Source organism: Cicer arietinum, chromosome 6, assembly GCF_000331145.2.
Source record: "Cicer arietinum cultivar CDC Frontier isolate Library 1 chromosome 6, Cicar.CDCFrontier_v2.0, whole genome shotgun sequence".
Lineage (NCBI taxonomy): Eukaryota > Viridiplantae > Streptophyta > Magnoliopsida > Fabales > Fabaceae > Cicer > Cicer arietinum.
The window spans coordinates 53,033,211-53,041,401 of record NC_021165.2 but is presented as its reverse complement, the minus strand read 5'-3'; the positions used below and the strand labels follow the sequence as shown (position 1 = coordinate 53,041,401).

The window sequence follows — 8,191 nt, the reverse complement described above, 5'->3', positions numbered from 1 at the left end:
TAATTTGTTGTTTTATAGTTTTAATTGATATGAAATTAAAGTAATTCATTTACAATTATTTGTGTTTGATGTATAATTGTAATTGTTTAACAATTTAATAGTTTGTAACTGAATTGTTATAAATTTTAGATTTCGGTTTAGAAATCAAAATATTAATGATTATGATTACTCAATTAATATTAATAATAGTTTGAATGTTTGTAAATTATTAAAATTCTAATATATCCGATTTAAAGTAAAAAAATTCACAATTACCACAAAGATCGATAAGTAAAATGATCGAGTGAGAGAACAAACAATATTTGTATTTAATTTTCTACTTTGAATATTGGTAAATATATATAGCATATATAAATATTTATAAATTATTGACAAAATTATGTCTTTTTGAATCTTGATCAATTTAATTAGTTATTTTATAGTGTTAATTGACATGAAATTAAAGTAATTCATTTGCAATTATTTGTATTTAATGTATACTTAAAATTGTTTGGCAATTAATATTTTGTAACCGAATTGTTATAAATTTTGAATTTTGGTTTTGAAACCAAAATATTAATCATTATGATTACTCTATTTAATATTAATAATAGTTTAAATTTTTGTAAATTAAAATTTTAATTTATCCAATTTTAAAATAAAAAATTTCACAATTATCACAAAAGATGGATGATTAAATGATCGAATAAAAGAACAAAAAATATTTGTATTTGATTTTCTACTTTGAATATTGGTAAATATATAGTATATAAATATTTAAAAATGATGGACAAAGTCATGACTCTTTGAATTTTGGTAAGTTTTTTTTATTGAAATTAATTAAATTTGATTTGTTGTTTTACCGTGGTAATTGACATGAAATTAAAGTAATTTATTTTGCAATTTTTTATATTTGTTGTATAATTGTTTGACAATTAATATTTTGTAATTAGTTTTCAAATTAAAATGATCGAGTGAGAGAACAAAAAAAATATCATTTTTGAATATTGGTAAATATATATAGCATATAAATATTTAGAAATTCTGGACAAAATATGTTTGTTGAATTTTGGTCAACTTTATTTTACTGAAATTATTTAAATTACATTTATTGTTTTATAGTGTTAATTGGTATGAAATTAAAATAATTCATTTGCAATTATTTATATTTAATATATATTTATAATTGTTTGAGGATTAATATTTTGTAATTGTAATAAATTTTGGATTTCGATTTTGAAACCAAAATGTTAATCATTATGATTACTCTATTAATATTAATAACAATTTGAGTGTTTGTAAATTAAAATTCTAATATATCCGATTTAAAATAAAAAAAATTCACAATTACCATAAAGATGTATGATTAAAATGATCGAATGAGACAACAAATAAGTAATAACGTAAAATACAAGATGAATGTATTTCCAAGTATTTTACTTTAATCATTTTTAGTTTCAACAATAAAGTAATATATTTTGTAACTCAATTGTATATCTTAATTTCAATTATCAAATATATTACTTCAATATTTAACATATCCAACGATCTCAATATTAATACGGTACTTTATTTATTCAAGTCATTCGTCTAAATTGGTACTTCTCTTCTATTAATTATATTGGTAAAATTGTATATATATTATTGATATAAATACTTAATTAGGATATAAAACTTCATATTTTTTTTCTTCTAAATCCACTTAAATTTAATAAATAAAAATATACCCGGGCAATACACGGGTTAGCATCTAGTTATAATAAAGGGGCAGCCGTATGATTTCATTTATGTAGTAAAATGAAAAAAAAGAAAAATAACTGTCAAATCAAAAAGTTATGATATATTGCTTTTTCTACCGAGTGTTAGTTGTGCGTATAAGATAGCATTACAAAAAATTAATGTATGTTCAACTAACGCATAGTAATCTAATAAGGGTTAGGTTTTATCCTCCTTAATTGAAAAAATAAATAAAATACCAGCCACTGAGAATTTCAATTTCTTTTAGACTAAAAAAATATATTAAGACATGTTTTTCATTCGTTTTCCCTCAAAACAAGGTAAAAGCCACATTAAAATTATGTTTTTCATTTGTTTTTTTTCTAACAACAAGGTACAAGCCAAATTAAAATTTTATTATACATTGATAATCTATGAAGTATTTATACATCTTAGATCTCTAAAATACAAAGAAAATACATGAAGCCTCAAACACAAGCTAAAAGATATACGAAGTGGAATAATTCAACATTTAGTTACTTCAACCTAGAATCTTGTTCATTATGACTAGAATACTTAATAGTAGGTAGTCTAAGACACATGCAATAAATGGAGAAACATTTTGAACAGTTGATTCAATTTCAATTTATATCTATCTTTTTGAAACATCCAAAAATACGACAATATATTCGTCAGTTTAGTAAAAATTATCCGTCGATGACCTTCCGTATTGTTTGATCTTGTTTTCTTTTATTCAAAATTCCCTTTTTACTTTAAAATGTAGTTAACTAAACTATGGAAATTGTGTATGCTTATACAAAATTAAATTTTTTCGATAGTGATGAATTAAATATTAAGAATTAATAGCTTCTAAATTGTAATAACTGTTCTCCTTTCCATTTCTTTGAGGGATTTTTGTGTAATGAAAGACAATAATTTATTTTATAAAATATTGCAAGATTCTATAAAAATATACACATCAAAGTTTACCGAACAATTAACATAGGAAATCTGATTTTTGAGTAAAAAAAAAATAGATTATGAATTAACAAAGCACAATGTTACTTAATTATGAATGTATGATAACGACATTACATTTATTTTTTTATTTATTGGGATGAAAAATTAATAAACATATAAAATGTATTAGATTGTTTCACGTAAATATTTAATTTTAGTTCAATTAGTAATTTTAAAACACTTCACTAAACTATTTTTTACTCATACTTCAATATGATGTTGATATCTGTAATATAGTCATTTTTTTTTATTTAGGTCCCAAAGTTTTGTTTCAATATGATCGACATAATATTATATTTCAATTTAACACTTTTTATTTTGTTTAGGTGACTCTAATATACTTTTGTTTAAATTTTGGTTCGCTTTTTACTTTACTCATTTTAGCATACAGTTACTAATGGAACATAAGTCAAATATTTGAGAGATTAAAGTAAATAAATATGTATTATTGAAACAAAAACCAAAAAACAAGGAATGACATAAAACTAATATAAATAACCCTAACATGTTAAAATGGAAAAAAAATTATAAATTAAAATGGAAAAAATTATTTATTACAAGGGTCAAAAGCACATTAAAATACATATTTTTATTATTTTTGTTTTATATGTACATATTGTTTCAAAACCAATACTGATATATTTTATGTAAGTATGTGTAGTTTAATTCAAACCTAGTTGGGTGCCAACATAGAAAGGATTCACGGTGTTACAATGATTTCATTACGTGCTAGTTTGCTTTTAAAAACTTTACATTTATTGAACTGGCATAAATAAATCACAACAAAATTTCTTTAAATTATCAAGAGTGTTATTATGCATTCATATATTTTGATCTTTAATAAGTATTTTCTTTTTTGGATAAGTATATTTGTTTATTTAGTTGTTGCTTTCGTCATAAAAAGTTTTATTTTGGTTTTGTAAGTCTGTTCGTGGAAAAATTCCTTTTCCAAACTTCTTTGGGATGACTTTGACAGTTTCATTCAAAAATAACACAAATAATATGTATCCTAGTACAACTTGTATGGTTAGATCAATCTTTTCCGCTTGTTTATTAATATTTAGAATGAATAAATATTCAAATTTATTGGTTAAGAGGTTTGCTGGAAGAATTTTAGAAACTTAGAAATAGATGATGTGTCAACTCAGTTTATGAATAGGAATATATTTTGATAAAAAATGTCTTTTTTGAAAAAAATAACACAGCTTAAAAACTATTTTTTATCAACTTATTTTGGGCCTAGTATAATTGATGTAATTTTTAATTGACGAATTCAACTAATATCAAAATTTTCATTCAACTAAATTGATGGGAATATAAATCTATATTAAACTAATTAATTTATCTTCACATACCAAAAACCAATAGTTCATTTATTATAACATACAAATATTTCCATGAAATTTAGTTAGGAAATGACATAATTTTATAGCTATATTTTGTTTTTGGATAATGATTTTTCTTTCGAAGTATTAAATTAAACTAAAGAAAACTAACTATGTCTTCAAACTACAAGTACAGTATATTAAAACATCAATTTGTCAAAGACCAATCTTAAATGAATACAATTATAAATAAATTTGTAGATACAAAAGGACTACAAAAAAATCAAACTAATTTTACGGAAACTATTATATCACACATCTTGGTCTACTCGACGAGCATTTCCTTAAAAACAAAATCAAGCAACCACCTTGTGGTCATTATCAACGACAACATCAGGAACAAACTTTGTCCAAAACCAATGAGACTTCCACACTTTAGTCATTTCTTCAATGGGGACGTTGTTTGTCTCGGGAAGAAACAAGGCAATGAAAATTGTCATGATGAGCACAAAGCCAGCAAAAAAGAAGAAAAGTCCGAACTTCAAGTGACAAAGCATAGTAAGAAAAATTTGAGCAATGGCAAATGTGAACAACATGTTCACAGCAACATTGGTAGCTTGACCTGCAGATCGAACCTCAAGAGAGCATATTTCACTAGGCACTAACCATCCCAACGGACCCCAAGACCAAGCAAATGCCGCAACATATGCACATATAAAGAACAAGAGAAGATTGGCTTCATTTTTGGTAAACGATCCTTCACCGCTAACTCCAAACTTGATAGCAATCATGCTTCCAACAACAATCTACAATAAATGATTATAACATTTATATTAGTCATGATTTTAAAATGGCTTAGTTTGAGCGGTGTGTGGATACTAATTTTAAAATATAAAGAATTAATTACTAGTTAAGTTGCAATTTTCACCTGGCAAATAAACATTTGGACACCACCTTCAAGGAACAAAATCCTTCTTCCATACTTGTCCACAATGAAGATGGAAACAAAAGTAGCAACAACGTTGACACCTCCGGTAATTATTGCGACATGAGTGAAGCATCTTTTCCAAAACCAAGAGTTTTGAAAAGCACAGGTGCATAAAACATGATAACATTGATGCCGGTGAGTTGTTGGAAGAATGGAATGAGAGAGCAAAAAGTGAGTAGAGGCCTGTATCTTGGTTGTGTAATATTCTTCCACGGGTGCTCCACCTTTTTGGCTTCCTCGCAAGCATCAATTAGGTCTTGGAACTCCTCATCAACATTATCAATGCCACGAATCTTTTGCAGCATTTTCTTAGCTCCTTCTTTTTGGCCCCTTTCAATCATAGAGTTTGGTGTGTCACCTAAGAAAAAAGATCCTATACACAACATGATTGCTGGGACGGCTCCAATACCCAAAGAAATTCTCCATCCACTCTCAAGTTTGGCAGTCCAGTAGTTGATAAGATTTGCACCTAGGATTCCAATTGTGATCATCATTTGGAAGCCAATGTTGAGTGCACCTCTGATCTGTGTTGGAGCCATTTCAGACAAATACACTGGAACAGACTGTTTAGGAGCCACAAACAAAATTAAATGCAATCAGTCTTGCAATATTCTTGACCTTTTATACATCATAACATGGAAGCATAAGATTGATACCAATTCATACCTGATTACAATATCCTACACCGAAACCAAGCAATAGGCGACCGAGGATAAGCATTTCAATGTTGACAGCAAAACCATTCAACAAAGCCCCAACAAGGAAAAACAAGCCACCCGCAAACATTGAGGCCTTACGTCCAAACATTCTTGTAGTCGTGGAAGCAAAGAAAGAAGCTATTAATGCTGCAAGATACAAGGAAGATGTGAACAAAGTAAGGAGCTCGTTGTCAAATTTGCAATATTGGCTCTCGTAACCAGATTCATCTTTCATTTGCTTGTAAACACCACGGAAGAATTTGACAAGGAATTGTTCCATGGAAGTCACTCCTCCTGTAATACCAAGATCATAACCAAAAAGTAGACCTCCCATGGCTGCCACCAAACATGTGACCAACACAAATGATGTGACCTTCCCTTCATAATGCCTTCCATTTTTTGAAGCGACTAAGACTCCACCAGCCATCTTTCAAACCCGTGTATCTTAAGGTTTAGGTATGTCTGTGATGTAAACTTGTTCTTGTAACACCCCAAATTTAATAATAAATTATTTAATTTATCTAATGGGAATTTAAAGAATTAATTTAGTATTGCATGTGTTTACAATACGTGTTGACAAATAATTATGATTGATTTTCTTACATGTGTATTTGCAATAGTGTGATAATTTATCATGTGTTTGTCTTAATAATTTATTTAAATTATTGATAGGGATATTAAGTATATTTATATGTTTTTATTAATTTTAGATTGTTATTATTTTAATGTGAAATATGTCATCCTTATTACTATTTAGATATTTAATAATTAAACTTATTTTTTTTATTTTAATAAAAGTAAAGTTAATAAAAGGTTTTGAATAATAATAATAATAATAATAATAATAATAATAATAATAATAATAATAATAATAATAATAATAATAAAGGAAGAAAAATAGTAACAACAAGACCAGATCCTCTTCCTTCTTCTTCTTCGTATACACCGCCGCCAACAACCATTTCCTCTTCCTTCTTCTCGCCTCGACCACGATTGTTACAATGGTTGTCTTAGAAAACTGAGACCACATTCGTGATCATTGTGATCTCCTCTTTCATTCTCAACCTAAATCGTAAATTGAAACTATTATTTATCTTTGTCAAAAATCACACCTCCACCTTTGGATCAAGATTTCGGCCACCACGACCATCACAAACGAAAACCAAGACCATATTTGGACTCCATGAAACACCCTCTCTCGTTACCTTTGCTCGAAATCGCCAACCGTTACATTTTAAAAAATGGGTTTCCACCATTGTCGCGGCTGTTTTCTTGAATTCTGGACAACACATTCATCATCTTGAAAAACTGATATCTTTTTTGGATTCCTCTCGTCGAAACCTTCAAGAAACACTGCTCATTTGTCTGTTTCGGGGAAGTTGATGTCGGACCGTATCGGTTCTCCAACACTTCGGTGAGGCCTTTTTGATACTTGTTTCACTTCGTTTCGAATATGTTTATTCTCTTAATATTTTTTTTAATTATGTAACATTGATTTTTATAGTGTGCGTAAATTATCAGCCATGTTTCATTGACTCTGCAAATTCGTCGATGCGTTTGGACTCGTTTGTTGCGTGTTGTCGACATCTTATGGTTGCTGAAAATCATTATGCTCCTTATATCTTATGAAAGCGTCAAATTGAGGTATGGGGTGAGAGTGAGTTCGAATGCATGGGTATAAATTAAGTGAGATGAACGGGATTACCGTATTTCCCACAATTCATTAGGGGCTCGCTACGTATGGCAGAAGCCCTTTAAGTAATAATAGACTAATGACCAAACTTGAATTTTGTGAGGTTAAAATTTGAATTAGAAACTTTTATAGGATGTTGTTTGATTTAATTTTTGAAGATCATGTGATAGTTGAATTATTGTAGAATTGTGTATTTGATGCATTTTGTGCCTTGTTTATATCTATCCTTGATATTGATATATGATATAAAATGTGATGAATTGTAATTACTTACCTTGCAATTGATGTGATGTGTGTGAACGATCTAGTATTATATTTATTATATGTGAGTGAATATCCTTTATTGTTTGAGATGACGTATTATGATGATAAAATCTGAATGTAATGTACGACTATGGAAATCTGCAATAACGATGTGTACTCCTTGACTTGTGATATTACCACCTTGATGAATATCATGAAATGCGTATTGTGTTTAATTGAATAGTGACAAATTCGACCCCTACCAATGGTGGTTCTCTTAATGGAGTAAGTAACCTAGGACAACGAGGGGAGAAAGTAGTTGTTGATAATTTTTGAAGTAGAGATTATTTGGTCATCATATAGGTAGGGCCTGACAAGCCTAGTGATTATGGGGAAGTACAACTGAATGAGCCTGATCGTGGCAGTCTGCTGTTGAGCCTTAGGGCAAGATTGTTAGACCTTGGAGGTATTCGGGTGGGGAATTCCTAAGTGACTTAGAGGTAGCACTCCAAATGTCGGGAGCTACCAT

The 8,191-nt window shown here is 28.4% G+C and overlaps 1 pseudogene; it reads right to left on the bottom strand.

Annotated features, from left to right (window-relative positions):
- Positions 1–4,247: 4,247 nt before the first annotated feature.
- On the bottom strand, positions 4,248–6,153 carry LOC101508223 (sugar transport protein 10-like; annotated as a pseudogene).
- Positions 6,154–8,191: the final 2,038 nt, after the last annotated feature.